This window comes from Ranitomeya variabilis, chromosome 2 (assembly GCF_051348905.1).
Source record: "Ranitomeya variabilis isolate aRanVar5 chromosome 2, aRanVar5.hap1, whole genome shotgun sequence".
Taxonomy (NCBI): Eukaryota; Metazoa; Chordata; class Amphibia; order Anura; family Dendrobatidae; genus Ranitomeya; species Ranitomeya variabilis.
Window position 1 is genome coordinate 813,860,786 of NC_135233.1, and position 20,911 is coordinate 813,881,696.

A 20,911-nucleotide genomic window follows, 5' to 3' on the forward strand; every position below is an offset into this window, starting at 1 on the left:
CTCATCGCATGGCCATAGAAGTAGGTACCTCGTGCAGAACTATTAGACACCCACTGTGTAACCATTGCACCATACCAGCAGATATGACACCTTAACTGGGAGTCCATGTGAAAGCACATAAACAATCAAAACAACAACACAAGGTATAAAACAATATAACTGTAACACTGAATCACCAATGACACAATACATGCAACGATAATAGGACTATGTGACAATAAAGAATATATCCATTGATTTTCCCAAAGTCTTTCTTGTGGTAATCCCCGTCACTTGTCCATCAATATCTTTACACTGGATGTTCAGTCTAATCAAGACATACAGGAGACACGCAGGAACTAAAATAAGAATGTATATAAAAAACAAATGTTAAAAACAAAGCGCAGAGTAACACTTACAACAACCACAGGGTCAGCGGCACCGATAAATTGACCAATCAATAATAATTAGAGGGAAATGCTATCGTAAAAATGGAGCAAAACTAATATTTTCATTAAGTCCAGATGGATGGACCGTATTCAAGGTCCAAATCCATCTGGACTCTAATTGGGGTGCAGGCACCAGCCCCCTTTTACTAATCCAAATCCTATGGACTAATATTGGGATGACCGCACAAGACCCCATTTTCTATCCAATATCATTGGGCTAATATTGGGTTGCAGGCAGGAGGTCCCATTTCCTAATCATAATCATTTCGGCTAATTATGAGAGTGCCAGCAGTAGGCCACATTTCCTAATCTAAATAGTTTGGGCTAATATTGGGGTGTAGGCAAGAAGTCCCATTTCCTAATCAAAATCATTTGGGGTAATATTGGTCTGCAGGCACCAGGCCCCATTTCCTAATCAAAATGGTTTGGGCTAAGATTGAGGTTCAGGCAGGAGGCACCATTTCTTAATAAAAATGGTTTGGGCTAATATTAGGGTGCAGGCAGTACTCCACATTTCCTAATCAAAATTGTTTGGGGTAATATTGTTGGGCAGGCACCAGGCCCCATTTCATAATCAAAATCATTTGGGCTAATATTGCTGTGCAGGCACACTATCTCAGGAAATAAATAGTGATTGTTCATTTAGTGACAGGTTTCTGACAGGTCTGGGCTTAGGGTTGTGAAAAAGTAGGTAATAACTATATCTGCTGCTTCTTCCTCCTTCATCACAGTCGCAGGTGTGCTGACATAGGTCTCCAGCTGCAGAACCTCCTCCTTTTTACCCCTTACAGTCAAAGTAAGTGAGAGCCCGTCAGCTGTTATGAAAGTGAAGATTCCTGCAATTTTTGTTTCACTGAGTACAACTCATTTTTCTCTATCCACCATAATATCTCCGCCTGCAACTCATTCATAGCCCAGCAGTTTGTCCTTTTCAGCCTACTCCACTCTCTCTCAGCACAGCAGCCAACCCTCGATCCCATAGTTGTGGTCACGTAAAATAATGCTTCCTCCTGCACATGCCAAAACTAAGAGCTTGATCTCCACCATCTCCAATCTGTTGGCCGTGGAGATGCTGCCTTTGCGCCTGGTGGATACAGCGGGTTTCCAAAAGCTGATGGTCGTCAAAGTCCCCCAGTCACCATTACTTCTCTAAGAAAGCTGTGTTTGCGCTACACCATCGTGTCACAGACAACATCACCTGTTCCCTGAAAAAAAATCTATGTCTACCAGGGGGCAGCACAGTGGCTCAGTGGCTAGCACTGCAGACTTGCAGCACTGGAGTCCTGGGTTCAAATTGTTGCGAAACTGCAGCACAGAACTAGGAGAGATGGGGGAAAGCTGACTCTGCACTAAGACTAGGCTGAAACCCTATCATGGAGTGGGCGACCCAATCCTTGCGAATAGACCCACCGACGATCCTAGTCTAAACTCAGCAAAGACCTATAGATAAAGGGAAGGAGGTCCCTAAAAGATCTAAGGACTGGGTACAAAAAAACAGGCCACCTCCTAATAAGAAACACAGAGAAGGCTGCAGAAACAAACTGAAAACAGAAACAAAAGATAGCAGAACCAGAAATACCAGAACTGCAAAATATCAAACACAGAAAGCTGTCTAAGCACCTAGCCAGAACTCTAGCGGATTAACACTGTTGTCCAGCAAGGAATGGGAGGCAGGTGCTGGGTAATAAAGGGTGATACAATCACCTGACCAAGAAAACCACAACAAAATGGTGGATGGTCAAAACAAAACAGATTCTAATACAAATCCCATCAAGGACAACATCTGCAAGGAGTTTGTATGTTCTCCGCATGTTTGCTTGGGTGTACTCCAGTTTCCTCCCTCACTCGAAAGACATACTGATAGGGAATTTAGATTGTGAGTCCCATCAGGGACAGCGATGATAATGTGTGCAAACTGAAAAGCGCTGTGGAATATGTTAGCGCTGTATAAAAATAAAGATTATTATTATTATTTCACCACTGACATCTGGAAACAAACATGGTCAGGGTCATTACATCTCTATCACTGGGCACTAGGTGACTCTGGTGGCTTTGCAGGCAGGTGGTGTAGGGCCTGCTCTACAAGTCTTTGAATCTCCAGGGCTTGTGGGACTAACCTCTGCATCTAACACTTCCTCCACTGCTTCTGCCTCTTCCACCTGTTCTAGGGCCTCTAAATGTGCCTTCAACCTCTCTCTTATTGAGATACGCGTTCCAACAATACAGAGATTATCCCCCCACCTCCGTACTGCGCAGCCAGGGCTTACCGCAGTCAGGCAGTGTTTAAATAAATATGCGTTGAGTTCACAGTCACACAGCTCAAGAGTTGTGGACAGCTATCCAGGCCAAGTTTGAGCAATTAACCCTTAAAAAATTCCATCAGACCAAAAATCATTGTATAAAAATTATATTTTTATTTTAAAATTAATTACAATCACAGGAAAACATGACCAAAATATATGAAAGTTTATTTATTAAAAATATTTAAAAACAATATCCAACAAATATTTTTATTAAGAATATAAAATGTATAATAAATGATTTCAATATAATATATTACAACTCCTCCAATCGAGGTTTTCTAGGGATTAATAAAATATAAAATCCCGTATGTGCAGGACAGGCAAACCCAAACTGATCAGTATAAAAATTAAATAAATATAGTGCAGCAAATAATATTTTAGTAATATATATATATATATATATATATGCAATAAAAATAATATGTGATAAAATAAATCAAATGAATAAGTGAATAATATGTGTGTATATCCTCATACACACACACTCAATTTGTGTGCAACAATCAAATATTCAATTTATAATAAAGTGCAATAGTGCAATGAAATCAAATTGCATACAAAAAATATATTAAATGAGTGTGACCACGAAAATAATGTGCATGAAATCCACAACCTAATTAAATATATATTATATTACTCTATCACAGTGCTGCTGAATGTGCGCCCAAATATAAAAAGTTATTTTGTTAGTACTGACCAGTTAGGGATGCCACTGCCCCGCACACACCACTCCAACGCCGTTTCGCTCACTGCTTCATCAGGGAGTGATGTGAGTGGGGTAGGAGGGCTATTTATATAGCTATATACCAGCTGCAGACTAATCCAAATGGGGGATGTCCTGATTACATGGTGCCGAGGTAACGCGCGCTGCCGCCACCGCCGCCATGACCGGAACCCGGAAGTGCGTCATCAAGAGCGTCATATGACGCCGTTGACAACACACGTCTCTAGGAACCAACCACAGAGCAGGAGCGGCGCACGCGCACATCGGCGCACAACATGGGGATGTTGTGCGCCGATGTGCGCGTGCGCCGCTCCTGCTCTTGATGATGCACTTCCGGGTTCCGGTCATGGCGGCGGTGGTGGCAGCGCGCGTTACCTCGGCGCCATGTAATCAGGACATCCCCCATTTGGATTAGTCTGAGTGACGAGCAGTGGTGCAGTGTGTCCTTTTTTCATAGCCTGGGCTAACGCAGTACAGATGTGGCCGCAAATCATGCTTAGGGAGTGGTCACAGATGAAGGACCTCTGCACCCTTCTGCACAGTTTTGAAATGGCTATTAAGAAGGTTAGTGCTGATCATGCCATCATCAGCATCACTATTCCAGCCATCTACATACTGGAGCACACTTTGAATATTCTGCAGGAGGAAGTGATGGTCACAAAGGTGGAAGCAGATGAGGATGCGGAAGGGATAGCAATATCTTGAAGTTCTGGACTGTCGTCGCACAGGCTGGTGCCATTGGATGGTAGATTGCAGTGATCGAGGGGGGCTCATGGTACCAGACAAACCGTTAGTGAAGGTGCAGGAGTCAATGAACACATGGAGGAGGATGGGAAGGAAGAGGTGATGGGCGTGCAACAGTCAGGAGATGATCCCCCTCTGTTGTCTGTGGTTGGCAGGAGGGGATGGTGGAAGCAAGCTGGAGTGTTACCCCGCCATGAGCACAGCATGGACTTGGATCTCATGGAAGTGTCCGACATATGAACGCCTTCTTGCCACACTATATGCAACGTAATGCCCATATTGTTAGAATTAGAAATAGTGCTGACTACTGGGTTGCCACTCTGTTAGATCTACTATAAAAAAGTAAATTTTGCCAGAAGCTTCCCAACTAGAAAGGGTGAGTGCTTGCTGGATTATTGAAACACGCTTGTAGACAATCTTAAGAGTGGTTTTCCCCTAAACAGCAGTGAGGCACATAGTGTGCATCGCAGTTAAAGACTTCCAACCACAGGAATTTTGAGTCATCAGTACAATAAAATTAGCAGCAGCAATATAAGTGGCATAAACAATTTCTGTGAGTAATGTCCGGGATCCAAGAAGTATCGTTTCTCCTTGTGGAGAGTGACATGATAAGCATATCGAGGTGAGGAGACTTAAAGCCGCAATGCTCCTCTGGGAAATATGCAAATTGTCTCTTCAGAGAGGAAGAGGACTAGAACTCTAGTGCCACCTATTGGAAGTAGCAAGCCTAACAGTCATGTGAGTCATGTCACAATTTTTTAGACCAGCCTGTGAACTAGCAGAACAGATTACAAGTCTGACACGTTGTGAATGACTAAAGAGGATGGTCCAGGAGTATCTGAAGCTCAATATTGATGCCATCAGGGGGAATTTGGACCCTTTTGCATTTAGGTCTTTTAAACAGAAGAGTGGCCTGAGCTCACCTGTCACACCTTGGAGGTTTTGTCATACCCGGCAGCCAGCATTCTGTCAGAACAGGTATTCAGTGCTGCTGGTGGTGACCTGATGGATAAGCGCATCCAGCTCTTCCCTGAACGTGTAGACCACCAAACATTCATCAAGGTGAACAAGTCATGTATCTCCATTTACTTTTGCACCTCAATCGCAGACTGAGCAGACTAGGCGATGATGCCGCTTTTAGTGTGATGGATTGATCTTGCGTTATTTCAGTCTGTGACACCTTTGTCATGGCTTCTGTGCCTGCTGTTGCTACTGCTGCTGATATTACAGACAATTGTTGGAAATGTTCAGACTGAAACTTGGGTCTCCATCTGGTGGGTTGCCTGTATTGGAAGGGGTGTCAGAGGCCCATTATACTATTTCTACTCTGGGGAAATTGATGCCACTTTAGTGGTGTGTGGCAATAATTTTTGGAAATATTGAGAATCCAAGTTGGGCTTCTTTCATGTGTGTTGCCTGTTGCAGTGGGATTCCCAGACCCACAGGCCTGCACTTACTTTCAGTTAACTACCTGTATTACTATCCTTATTTTGTTATAACATTAGTTGTCTACCAAGCTGATATTTGTGCCACCTGAGTGTGGCTGAACAGAAAAGCAGTTTGAGCAGTTTCATGAGGTATCAGGGTTCCCAGCAAAGAAGGCTTACACCGGTCCCTCACCTACTTCGTCTTCTTTGAAACTTCAATTCAAAGCTTTAAATGCTGGCCCAGACCCTGACACCTCATGCATGGCCCATAGCTGACTGCTGCTGTGCCATTATCAAATTTCTACTGTGGGTAAATTGATGCCACTTTTCCTGTTGTCTGCCCCTAATTTTTGGAAATGTTTGGACTGCAAGGTGAGTCTCCTTCATGTGTGGTGCCTGATTTTTGAAGGGCTTTCAGAGCCCCAGGCCTATACCTGTCACTCATCCACCTGATACTGATAAATGTTTAAGCTAGAAATGCTGGTCCAAGTCCTGCCCCATGCATCCATGCTACACAATTACACTATTTGTACTCTGGGTCAATTGATGCCATTTTTCCTGGTGTCTGCCCCTAATTTGAGTCATTTGGGAAGCTCCCCCCCCCCCAAGGAGATGTCTATGCATTTGGTTTTGCCTCCCATTGAATCTCCAAATTGGACACATGGTCCTAGCTTGCCCTTTATGTCTTGGAGGTGTTGGTCTGCCCTGTGGAATGTGTATTATCAGAACGTATGCTTAGCCAGGTAGGAGGTGTGATCACAGTCATGTGTTTGCGTCTGTCCACCATCAACATGGGCAAGCTCACATTCATTAAAATGAACCAGATGTGGATCCCTCAGGACCTATCTGTACCTTTGGCTGAATATAGAAGTATACCAGCTGAACCCAGCCATTGTTAGACTGCACTGCAGTTTGTTTGTTCAATTTTCTATCCACACCTACCCAAATTTTTTAAAAAAGGGCTGGTTTGCAGAGTACCCCCACAGAGGCTCAGAGTGCTCCCAAAGAGATGCATGCAGAGTAAACACTCAAGTATGTCTGGCACAGTATTCCCACAGACACGGTTGCAGAGTAGAACTATTTTTTAGGCCCACAACTCGTACAGCCACAGCGATAGAGTATAATTATTTTATAGGTGCACTTCTTGCACAGACACAGGTGCAGAGTACACAGAGAGGCCTTTTGGCACAGTACTCCCAGAGGCTTTTTGGCATAGCACACACATAGGCTTTTTGCACAGTACTACCTGAGGCATGGTTGCAGAGGCTTAAGGACACAGTTATTTTTTTAGGCACAGCTACAGATAGAGCGCAGCGGTAGAGTAGAAATTAGACATTACTCACAAAAAGACCAGGGGAAAAATAGAGTAACATTTTGGAAAGTCTACTCATATACACAAAGCAGTAGAATAAAACAATTTTTTTTCACCCACAAATGGGAAAGAGCCAGCTGCAGAGTAGAAATTTTTTTTACACACACTACTAGAAAACACACAGCTGTCATGAAAAAATATGTTTGGCCTACAAATGACAACGAGATGGCTGATGCCAGATATTTTTTTGCAACATTTTTTTGCAACACTACTAGAAAACACGCAATGGTGGGGGGCATGGCTATGTAGTGAAGGAGAGAGGACGCACAACGAGAGAGCTCCTGAATCCTTCTATTATCCTGCACTCAAGACCCCTAAACACAGCGATATATTGGCTACCGCTAGACCCCCCTGATTCCCGGCGGCTCTTCTGGATCCTGTGAGGAGACCGGTGTGACCGGGAGGCTCCGGGGACCGAGGACTTCGGAACAGACCCATAGCGAGGAGGCGGCCATTTTCAGCAGAGCGCGCTCTGCTGGGAAAAAGCGCGGTGCAGCTCCCTGTTGGAGACCGGACCTTACCCTTGATCTCCTGGTGGTTGCCGGTGCCTGCGGTAGGTGCTGTGAGCCTGTGGTGCGACGGGAGCGAGGGAGATCCGTGTGGAGGCGGTGCCTGTGTGGAGTGGCTGCCATCTTCAGAGTGCGCTCTCCAGCAGGTGGAGATGCGGCGCCATCTTTTTATCTCTGCAGCGCTGTGTAGGCGGGTGAGCAAATACATATCCTGGACACACTGAGGGGACGCATGGAGTGTGCTCTGAAAAATTGAGCCCAGCGCCCCTCATATTTTCAATAAGACACTCTGCCTATCGTTGCCATTACTTTGGAGGGCCCCTGGATCCCCCCTCCTGGCTGCTACCACTGCAGGCACAGTGAGTCCTCCCTGGTGCGCAGCACCCTAGTGGAACCCTGAGACCATCATATCTATAACCTCTCAGTTCACTGCAGATACCACACTGCCATAGCCCTGCTGTATCTATACGACTTGCGACTCTGACCTTGTTAATCATGCAACGTACCAAGGGCTTGGGAGCAGCTGATAAATTAAAAGAATTTGCCAGAGTTGATCCCTCTGATAACACACGAACCCTTAGAAATAACCCCTCTCAGGTGCAAGGTAAAAATCGTCTCTCTGATGGCGCCGAGGGAGGCCAACAGGAAGAATTAATGCTTAAACAAGCGTCTGACCAATTAATGCAAGCTATTTCCCTAACCAGAACATCCCTCACCGAAAAAATAGAGGATGTACATACTGATGTGGGACGCCTCCGTCAAGATATGCAAACTATGAAGGGATGTATTACAGAGGTGGAGACGAGGGTATCCCATGTAGAAGATACCATTGCACCCATGGAAGCCAAGTTGACAAAAGCTGCTGGCTCTATAAATGCCTGGAAACAAAAGGCGGATGATCTAGAGAACAGACTGCGCCGGAATAATATTCGAATTATTGGTTTGCCAGAACATACAGAGGGTCAACAGCCTGAGGTATTTTTGGAGGGATGGCTCAAATCTTCTCTGGGGGATGAATTTTCTTCAACATTCGCTGTGGAAAGATCCCATCGAGTACCCACAAAGCCTCTCCCACCCGGGGCCCCACCTAGACCTTTTCTGGCACGGATCCTCAATTGCAAGGACAGAGATACGATTTTGCGACTGTCACGGCAAAAAAGCCCCATTAAATTTAATAACGCTGTGGTCTCGATCTTTCCGGATTTTTCCATGGAACTTCAGAAGCAAAGAGCCAGATTTATGGAGATCAAGAAGCATCTAAGAGACAGAAACATCATCTACTCAATGATCTACCCGGCCCGACTCCGGGTTGTCCGTAAAGGTTCTTCTGTGTTCTTCACGGATCCAGCGGAGGTAGCTGAATGGCTACGATCTCATGGGGCGTCTTGTGCAAAGGAATCCTAAATGCATCTAGTCAAGTCAAATTCTTCTGATTACTAAATGTGAAGCTCTCTCAGGAAATGTCCAGATTACCAACAATACCGGACGCTGAATCCAGCGAGGGTATCCCCTTACTTTTTTGATAACGGGAGCACAGGACGTTGCTCCTATACTGTTTGGTTCCTGTTTAACTTTTCCTTTCCTATTGGTTTTCTTTGTTATTTAAGTAGAAACTGCCGCCGACGATGTTCTTATTTTCTATATGCTACCTTTGACCTTTTTGAGGGTGTTTTAGCTATTAGAATAGGTTCAGCACATTAGCTAAAAAATCTGAGGTCAAACTAATACTCCCTCAGCTGTACATTTTGGTGAATTTCTATCTGGTATCGATTTGGTTATAATATAATTTTGGGGCCCTATTGTGTGGTATGTTTAGGATATTTATAGAGTATGATATTTTTATATCACTTGAGGGATACATAGGGCTCTTTAGGGCGAGCCGTCGGTGAGCGGGGGCGCCACATTGCGTCCAAGAGGGTGCCAACCTCCGCAGACAGGCAGGAAGCACTTTAGGGACACATAGAACCTATAATCGAATTCCGTGCTCCCATATATTGCCCATGTACTATCGGGCCAGTTTTACATTAACCCACTCCCTCTAAGAGGGGTTTGGGTGTTGTGTCGCTTTTAGTCCTATTCTTTGATTCAATAAAGATATTTATGTATATATTAGTTTTTGGTTTATACCTTTGACCTTTGCCTGAGTAATAACGCATACCATATTTGGAAAAGTAAACATGGGATCTGAAATAGTATGTATGACATGGAATGCACAAGGTATTAAGTCCCCCCGAAAGAAAATTAAGGTTTTTTTGCAGATCAGACGCCATCACCCTCATATAGTAGCCTTGGTAGAGACACACCTGACCAGAGATACAGCTCGGTGTGTGCAGAAACCGTGGGTACAATGGTATATACACGCTTTCCATATCAGCTACTCAAGAGGAGTTTCATTATTAATACATAGAGATGTCAGATGGGAAGCTAGGGAGGCCCTAAGGGATTCTGAAGGCCGGTTTGTTTTTGTGCATGCGCTAATTAATTCTAGTGAATATGTAATTTTATGTATCTACAACCCTCCCCCGGCTAATATGTCAATCCTCCGGATGGCAATGAGCTTTGCTCTAAGTTATCCAGACGCACAAGTCATTTGTATGGGAGACTTTAATTTAGTTATGGATAATAGCCTTGATAGATTGAGATTAGATGATGAGAGATCTGGGGAGCCCCCTTCTTTGGTCCCGACCCAGCTGGCATCATTTATGGAGGGCAGTGGATGGTTGGATCTGTGGCGGATGCGTCACCCTGGAGTAAAAGGGTATACCTGCCACTCATCTACTAAACGGTCTCTGTCTCGCATAGATTACATATTTAGTTCCAGCGGGTTGGCGACGTGGGTGGATAGTGTGGAACACGGTAATAGGGGTATATCAGACCATAGCCCGATCATACTTAAACTCAAATTTGGGCAACCAAGGAGTGGTGTGGTCTGGAAGCTGAACCCCTTTTGGCTGAAACTAATGGATCATAACGACAAAACAGTGGATCAGTTGAATTGTTTCATTTCATCTCACCCAGAGCCCCAGAATGTCAATTTATTTTGGGACACTCAATGCATACTTGAGAGGATGTTTGTCTTCCACAATTTCATATATAAAGAGAGTGACTTCGAGAGAGGATGATGGGGTGAACAGAGACTGAAAGATGCAGAGGCCGCATATATATATAGCCAAACTAGTGGTAATAGAATTGAGTGGTTGACCTCACAGAGACTGTATACTCAGCACATGGACACCAAGTCTAAGCGTAAGCTATTTTTCGCACGTCAGTCATATTTTGAGTTGGGAAATCAAACTGGTAAATTTCTAGCCTATCTGGTGCATCAACATAATACATCTAATACAATACTGCAGATTTGCGCGCCAGACGGTCTATTGATGTCCACGACAGAAAGAATACTTCACTGTTTTTATGACTACTATGAGTCATTGTATAACTCCAAAAGTGGCCTCGGCATTTCGCAATGTCTGGATTATCTGTCAGATGTAATATTTCCCTCATTAAATCCCACTCAGCAAGATTTTATGGATGCTAAATTCACATTGGAGGAGGTAGAATATGCAATAATGGACATGTCCTCTGGGAAAGCTCCTGGGCCGGACGGGTTTCCCGTTGAGTTATATAAGAGATTTTGGGATACACTAGCGCCACTCCTATTGAAAGTATTCCAGGGTATATGGGAGGGAGGATGTATGCCCGAAACTTTATATGAAGCACATATTGTCATACTCAAAAAAGAGGGGAAGGACCCCCTGGAATGTGGCTTCTATCGACCCATATCGTTAGTTAATGTAGATTATAAAATCTTCACTAAAATCCTGGCCATTAGACTGAATTCCATCATACTGGATCTTATTCACCCAGATCAGACTGGCTTTATGCCGGGGAAAAATACCTCTATTAACATCAGGCGAGTTCAATCAATAATTCAATATAGTTCTTTGGTGTCGGATAACAATTGGGCATTAGCATCCTTGGATGCGGCTAAGGCCTTTGATTCTCTTGAATGGCCCTTTCTGTCAGCATGTTTACAGAAGTATGGCTTTGGAGATAAGTTTCTAAGGTGGATCAATGTATTATATATGAAACCTAAGGGTACCTTTACACAGTGCAATTTTGATCGCTACGACGGCACGATTCGTGACGTTGCAGCGTCGTATGATTATCGCTCCAGCGTCGTAGACTGCGGTCACACGTTGCAATACACAGCGCTGGAGCGATAATTTCATGACGTATTTGCGATGTAGAAGCCGTTGGTTACTGTGCGCACATCGTATACAACCTGTGTCACACGATGCAATCATGCCGCCACAGCGGGACACTAGACGACGAAAGAAAGTTTCAAACGATCTGCTACGACGTACGATTCTCAGCGGGGATCCGGATCGCAGTAGCGTGTCAGACACAACGATATCGTAAATGCATCGCTGGAACGTCACAAATCGTGCCGTCGTAGCGATCAAAATTGCACTGTGTAAAGGTACCCTAAGGCACGTATAATTATAAATAGTTCCATCTCTAAGTCCCTCTCATTATCTAGGGGAACTCGTCAGGGGTGCCCCCTCTCGCCGGCTCTTTTTGCTCTTGCGATAGAGGCACTGGCAATACATATGAGATCCTCCCCTGATATCAAGGGCATAGATATAGCGGGTCGGGTGGACACCATTGGCTTATATGCCGACGATATGGTGATATTTATGGATAAGGCAGAGGAAACACTACCAAAAGTGATTGCTACTATAGATGTCTTTAGTAAATACTCCGGCCTGTATATAAACTGGGACAAATCTGCTCTATTGCCTCTCTCTTGTGCCCCAATGCCAAATCTTGAAACTCTGTCCTTGCTACCTGTCGTATCCAATTTCAAATACTTGGGTATCTATATGTCCCAAAGCAGTAATTCTGATCTACGACTCAATGTCTATCCATTATTAGAATTAGTCAAATCCAAATTTGCATCTTGGAGCAAACTGCCACTATCTGTTGCAGGCCGTATTAACCTAATAAAAATTATTTTGCTCCCAAAACTTAGTTATGGCCTTCAACATAGTGCAGTACCAGTACCTAAGTCCCTCTTTACAAATTTAAACTCCCAAATCACTTCCTTTATATGGGGGAAATCTAGGCCCAAACTTAGACTGTCTATTTTGCAGAGGCCTAAATGGGGGGGTGGAGCTGCATTACCGTTTTTTTTTCTATATTACCTGGCCGGGCAGGCTAAAGCATTGCACATGTGGATGCCTGGTGGTTGTCTCACTCACTCTGAACATCATCTGCTTCATTCTGCTCGGGTGGAGTGTCCATTGAGCTTTTTAGAATCAGAAAAAATGAGTACCCCTCATCCACTGCCCATGCTTCGATTGGCACGATTGGTCTGGAGACCAATGAAAAAAGTTGTTGGATTTACAGATATTATTGCTGAAATGCCCCTGTGGAAAAATAACTACTTTCCGGCGCTGCTAAACCTCCCGTCCACTGATTTTTGGGTGATGCATGGTGTTACCTCGGTAGGGGATTTACATGACCAGGGGACCTTTATGTCCTTTGAACAATTGCAGTCTAAGTACGATATTCCAAGATCCCAATTTTTTTGTTTCTTACAATTAAGATCAGCTTTCCATTCATATATGAGGGGGGTGGACATAGGCCTCAAATCCCAGGGAACCCAGGGCCTTATTTCTTCCTTATATAGCTATATGTTGTCAGTGGGGACAGGATCAACTATAAGGCTATGTTCACACATTGCGGTTTTTGCTGCGGATCCGCAGCGGTTTTGACGCTGCGGATCCGCAGCAGTTTTCCATGCGGTGTACAGTACAATGTTAACCTATTGAAAACAAAAACCGCAGTGCACATGCTGCGGAAAATTCAGCGCGGAAACGCTGCGGAATAAAAGAAGTAGCATGTCACTTCTTTGTGCGGATTCCGCAGCAGTTTTCAACCAGCACCAATAGGAAAGTGCAGTTGAAAACCGGCAGAGGAATCTGCAGAAGAAACCGCGTGAAAATCCGCAGTGAAAACCGCAGTGGTTTTGCACTGCGGATTTTCAAAATCAGCTGCGGAAAAATCCACAGCAGAATCCACAACGTGTGCACATACCCTAAGACTCATCAAAGGGAAGTGGGAGAGACTCATCCCTGATGTACAGGAAGAAGAATGGGAGGAAATTTTAGAGTCCCAACTTACAGTATCCCCGTCGGTCAATAATAGAATGACACAACTATATATAATATATCATTCGTATTTGACTCCCATACGGCTTTTTAAGATGGGTCGATTTCACTCCTCGGAATGTCTGTGTTGTCATTCGCCAGATGCAGATTTTATCCACATGATGTGGAGTTGTCCTATTATCTTTCAATATTGGAAAGAGGTGACATCACTGCTTTCATCCATAGTCTTACCTCCTGTTCCTCTTGAGCCATTAATTTGTTTATTTGGGGTGTGGGACGAGGAGACTTGGGGTCATCATGTTGGGATTTTTTTTATGGGAGTCACTCTTTATGGCAAGGAAGGTGGTGGCAATGCGGTGGATGGGGGGTTCATGCCCCTCCCTCAGAGCCTGGGTTGAGTTGGTTAATTCGGTCATTCCATATGAACGTACGCTATATCAAAACAGAGGATGTCCAGGTAAATTTGAGAAAATTTGGAGCTGATGGAACTCCTCTCACCTCACTTTATAAATGTATAGTTAATTGCATTAGTGCAAAGTGTCAAATTTTTCTAGATGTTACGCAAAGGAGGATGCAAACTTAATGTTAAGCGGCAGAAAGGTAGTTAGTAGGATATAGTTGTAGTTCTGGTTTAATGTCTGCAAATTTTCATGACTCCATGTTAGGTTTGTACGGTTTGAATGGAGTAAAGGATATGTTGAGCATAAATTGTGATTTTCAGTCATACATACAATGTACATGTTTTATATTGACTGTAATAGTAATGAACACAAATATGTATATTGTATATTTTCACTTTATGGTTAATAAACGAATTTAAAAGAAAACACACAACGGTCCTGAAAAATTATTTGTTTGGCCTAGAAATGGCAACTAGATTGCAGATACCAATTATTTATTTCCCAGACTACTAAATAACACACACCAGTCCAGAAAAATGATAAGGGGGATAAGGAGCCATGCACACCATGACAGGAACTGGGGAGCCATGCACACCAGGACAGGGACTGGGGAGCCATGCATACCAGGACAGGGACTGGGGAGCCACGCACACCAGGACAGGGACTGGGGAGACATGCACACCAGGACAGGGACTGGGGAGCCATGCACACCAGGACAGAGACTGGGGAGCCATAGATACCAGGACAGGGACAGGAGCCATGCATACCAGGACAGGGACTTGGGAGCCATGCATACCAGGACAGGGACTGAGGAGCCATGCATACCAGGACAGGGATGGGAGAGCCATGCATACAATGACAGGGACTGGGGAGCTATGCATACAATGACAGGGACTGGGGAACCATGCATACATTGTCAGGGACTGGGGAGCCATGCATACAATGACAGGGACTGGGGAGCCATGCATACAATGACAGGGACTGGGGAGCCCTGCATACAATGACAGGGAATGGGGAGCTATGCATACAATGACAGGGACTGGGGAGCCATGCATACAATGACCGGGACTGGGGAGCCCTGCATACAATGGCAGGGACTGGGGAGCTATGTATATAATGACAGGGACTGGGGAGCCATGCATACATTGTCAGGGACTGGGGAGCCATGCATACAATGACAGGGATTGGGGAGCTCTGCATACAATGACAGGGATGGGGGAGCCATGCTTACAATGGCAGGGACAGGGAGCCATGCATACCACGACAGGGATGAGGGGACAATGCATACAGGGCTTATACTCAAGTCAATAAGCTTACCCAGTTTTTTGAGGCAAAAGTAGGTGCCTCGACTTATACTCGGGTCGGCTTATACTCTAGTATATACAGTATTTATTTCTCAGACTTCTTGAAGACACATAATGGCTTAAAGGACAGTACTACCATAGACGAGGATGGTGGAGAGAACATAGAGTGACTTTTAGCACAATACATTACAAATGGGTTTGCAGGGTATACACGGCAGCTTAAAGGACAGTACTGTCACCGGTGGGTTATGCAGAGTACACACAGCGGCTTTTAGCACAATTCTCTCACAGACGGGTTTGCAGAGTACACACTGTGGCTTATAGGACTGTATTCCCACAGGAAGGGAATGCAGAGGGCACACAGCAGATTTTAGCACAGTACTAGCTCTGACAGGTTTGCAGAGTACACACAGCGGCTTTTATCACAGTACAAGCACAATACTAGCACTGCTATAGGTTGCAGAGCACATACAGCATTTTTTTGCAGAGTGCGCAGTCAGAATCTATGCCTCACTCCAGCTGCATCCTATACCTACGCTAATGAGAGTATAATGGAGGCGGTCCTCATGATCCGACCTTTATACAGGCCAGGTAATGTGCTGCACCAGTCAATCACAGCAATGCCAATACTTGGCTTTGGAAGTGCCCACAGTCTAAAAGCATGTTGATTGGCTATGCTGCAGCCTTTTAACAAGCTTTCTTAGACTGATGAACCTGAACAGGAAAACAGATGAACAGTAAAAAGTCTGTGTTTGGGGTTCGGTACCGGACACTGAATGATGATACTGAATTAAGGTCTGAAACCTTGGTAAAAGTTATCTGACCACACAAATCTCCAAGGGTACCCAAACTTTTGCATAGACCCATGTTCCTTTTTGTAATTTTTAAAATGTAAAATATGAAAATATGTATATACTTTTGCCTAAAATACAAAGGATATGTGTCATCTTTAACTTAAGGCCTTTTAGAGATAATTTTATTTTCAAGTTGCTTAACTGTTCACAATAACAGTAGTTTTGGCCAAGGGTCCATATACTTTTATATGTCATTGTATAGAGCTAATCTGCAGTTAGATGACATTATTAGAGCAGTAGCTACAGATAGTAAATTATTATTTTTTCTCTGTGTAGCTACTGGTATCTAGTCATTGAGGCGATGCAGGGAACAGTTACAGTGCCTTGCAATAGTATTCAGCCCCCTTGAACTTTTTCCCCATATGATGGTTCAAACATAAAGATACCAAATGTAAATTTTTGGTGAAGAATCAACAACAAGTGGAACACAATTGTGAAGATGAATGAAATTTATTGGTTATTTTAAATTTTTGTGGAAATTCAAAAACTGAAAGGTGGGGCTTGCAATATTATTCAGCACCTTTAACTTCAAACTTTGTTGCACCACCTTTTGCTGCTATTTTAGCTGCAAGTTGCTTGGGATATGTCTCTATCAGTTTTGTACATCGAGAGACTGAAATTCTTGCCCATTCTTCCTTGGCAAACAGCTCGAGCTCAGTGAGGTTTGATGGAGATTGTTTGTGAACACCAGTTTTCAGCTCTTTCCACAAGATTCTCGATTGGATTGAGGTCTGGACTTGGCCATTCTAACACCTGGATACGTTTATTTGTGAACCCCATTCCATTGTAGATTTTGCTTTATGTTTGGGATCATTGTCTTGTTGGAAGACAAATCTCTGTCCCAATCTCAGGTCTTTTGCAGACTACAACAGTTTTTCTTCAAGAATGGTCCTGTATTTGGCTCCGTCCATCTTCCCATCAATTTAACCATCTTCCCTGTCCCTGCTGAAGAAAAGCAGGCCCAAACCATGATGCTGCCACCACCATGTTTGACAGTGGGGATGGTGTGTTCAGGGTGATGAGCTGTATTGCCTTTACACCAAACATATCGTTTGGCATTGTTGCCAAAAAGTTCGATTTTGGTTTCATCTGACCAGAGCACAATCTTCCACATGTTTGGTGTTTCTCCCAGGTGGCTTGTTGCAAACTTTAAATGACACTTTTTATGGACATTTTTGAGAAATATCTTTCTTCTTGCCACTCTTCCATAAGGGCCAGATTTGTACAGTGTACGACTGATTATTGTCCTATTGACAGACTGTCCCACCTCAGCTGTAGATCTCCGCAGTTCATCCAGAATGATCATGGGCCTCTTGGCTGCATCTCTATTCAGTCTTCTCCTTGTTTGAGATGAAAGTTTAGTGGGACAGCCAGGTCTTGGTAGATTTGCAGTGGTATGATACTCCTTCCATTTCAATATGATCACTTGCACAGTGCTCCTTGGGATGTTTAAAGTTTTGGAAATCATTTTGTATCTAAATCCAGCTTTTAACTTCTCCACAGCTGTATCATGGACCTGCCTGTTGTATTCCTTGGTCTTCATGATGCTCTCTGTGCTTCAAACAGAACTGTCATGGTTCTCAATGGCAAGAGACCGTAGTAAAGCATACAAAAGGACTAGCTCTTGGAAGATGGGAACTCGAGCTGACTGTGAGCTAAACCTACCGCACAACTAACAGTGGCCGGGTAGCGTGCCTACGTTTTATCCCTAGACGCCCAGCGCCAGCCGGAGGACTGACTGACCCTAGCAGAGGAAAATACAGACCTGGCTTACCTCTAGAGAAATTTTCCCCAAAAGGCAGACAGTAGCCCCCACATATATTGTCGGTGATTTTAGAGGAAAATTACATACGAAGTATGAAGATAGGTTTAGCAAATTGAGGTCCGCTTACTAGATAGTAGGAAGACAGAAAAGGGAACTTCACAGTCAGCTGAAAACCCTTTCAAAACACCATCCAGAAATTACTTTAAGACTCTAATATCAACTCATGACACCAGAGTGGCAATTTCAGCTCACAAGAGCTTCCAGCCTCAGAAATATTCAAAAACAGAGAACTGGAACAAAAATGCAAAACAATCTTAGGACTACAAGTCCAACTTAGCTGATAGTAGTCTAGGAGCAGGAACATGCAACAGAAAGGCTTCTGGTAACATTGTTGGCCGGCATAGAAATGACTGAGGAGCAAGGCTAAATAGAAACTCCCACATCCTGATGGAAACAGGTGAACAGAGGAGATGAAGCACACAAGTTCAGTACCACCAGTAACCACCGGGGGAGCCCAGAAACCAAATTCACAACAGTACCCCCCCCTCAAGGAGGGGGCACCGAACCCTCACCAGAACCACCAGGGCGATCAGGATGAGCCCTATGAAAGGCACGGACCAAATCGGAGGCATGAACATCAGAGGCTGTCACCCAAGAATTATCCTCCTGACCGTAGCCCTTCCACTTGACCAAATACTGAAGTCTCCGTCTGGAAACACGGGAGTCCAAGATCTTCTCGACAACGTACTCCAACTCACCCTCAACCAACACCGGAGCAGGAGGCTCAACGGAAGGCACAACCGGTACCTCATACCTGCGCAACAATGACCGATGGAAGACATTATGAATAGAAAAAGATGCAGGGAGGTCCAAACGAAAGGACACAGGGTTAAGAATCTCCAATATCTTGTACGGGCCGATGAACCGAGGCTTAAACTTAGGAGAAGAAACCTTCATAGGGACAAAACGAGAAGACAACCACACCAAGTCCCCAACACAAAGACGAGGACCAGCACGGCGACGGCGGTTGGCAAACTGCTGAGTCTTCTCCTGGGACAACTTCAAATTGTCCACCACATGCCCCCAAATCTGATGCAACCTCTCCACCACAGCATCCACTCCAGGACAATCCGAAGACTCCACCTGACCGGAAGAGAAACGAGGATGAAACCCCGAATTACAGAAGAAAGGAGAAACCAAGGTGGCAGAACTAGCCCGGTTATTGAGGGCAAACTCCGCCAAAAGCAAAAAGGCAACCCAATCATCCTGATCCGCAGACACAAAACACCTCAAATAAGTCTCCAAGGTCTGATTAGTTCGCTCGGTCTGGCCATTAGTCTGAGGATGGAAAGCAGACGAAAAAGACAAATCAATGCCCATCCTAGCACAGAACGCTCGCCAAAATCTAGACACGAATTGGGTTCCCCTGTCAGAAACGATATTCTCCGGAATACCATGCAAGCGAACCACATTTTGAAAAAACAAAGGAACCAGCTCGGATGAGGAAGGCAATTTAGGCAAGGGGACCAAATGGACCATCTTAGAGAAACGGTCACACACCACCCAGATGACAGACATCTTCTGAGAAACAGGGAGATCAGAAATAAAATCCATGGAGATGTGAGTCCAAGGCCTCTTCGGAATAGGCAAAGATAACAACAATCCACTAGCCCGAGAACAACAAGGCTTGGCCCGAGCACAAACATCACAAGACTGCACAAAACCTCGCACATCTCGCGACAGGGAAGGCCACCAGAAGGACCTAGCCACCAAATCCCTGGTACCAAAGATTCCAGGATGACCAGCTAACGCAGAAGAATGGACCTCTGAGATGACTCTACTGGTCCAATCATCCGGAACAAACAGTCTACCAGGCGGGCAACGATCAGGTCTATCCGCCTGGAACTCCTGCAAGACCCGTCGCAAGTCTGGGGAAACAGCAGATAATATCACTCCATCCTTAAGGATACCTGTAGGTTCAGAATTACCAGGGGAATCAGGCTCAAAACTCCTAGAAAGGGCATCCGCCTTGACATTTTTAGAACCCGGTAGGTAAGAAACCACAAAATTAAACCGAGAGAAAAATAACGACCAGCGCGCCTGTCTAGGATTCAGGCGCCTGGCAGACTCAAGATAAATCAAATTCTTGTGGTCGGTCAATACCACCACCTGATGTCTAGCCCCCTCAAGCCAATGACGCCACTCCTCAAAAGCCCACTTCATAGCCAAGAGCTCCCGATTACCAATATCATAATTTCGCTCAGCGGGCGAAAATTTACGAGAAAAGAACGCGCAAGGTCTCATCACGGAGCAGTCGGAACTTTTCTGCGACAAAACCGCCCCAGCTCCGATTTCTGAAGCGTCGACCTCAACCTGAAAAGGAAGAGTAACATCAGGCTGACGCAATACTGGGGCGGAAGAAAAGCGGCGCTTAAGCTCCCGAAAGGCCTCCACAGCAGCAGGGGACCAATCAGCAACATCAGCACCCTTCTTAGTCAAATCAGTCAACGGCTTAGCAACATCAGAAAAACCAGTTATAAATCGACGATAAAAATTAGCAAAGCCCAAAAACTTCTGAAGGCTCTTAAGAGAAGAGGGTTGCGTCCAATCACAAATAGCCTGAACCTTGACAGGGTCCATCTCAATGGAAGAGGGGGAAAAAATGTACCCCAAAAACGAAATCTTTTGAACCCCAAAAACACACTTAGAACCCTTTACACACAAGGAATTAGAGCGCAAAACCTGAAAAACCCTCCTGACCTGTTGGACATGAGAGTCCCAGTCATCCGAAAAAATCAAAATATCATCCAGATACACAATCATAAATTTATCCAAATATTCACGGAAAATGTCATGCATAAAAGACTGAAAGACTGAAGGGGCATTTGAAAGACCAAAAGGCATTAC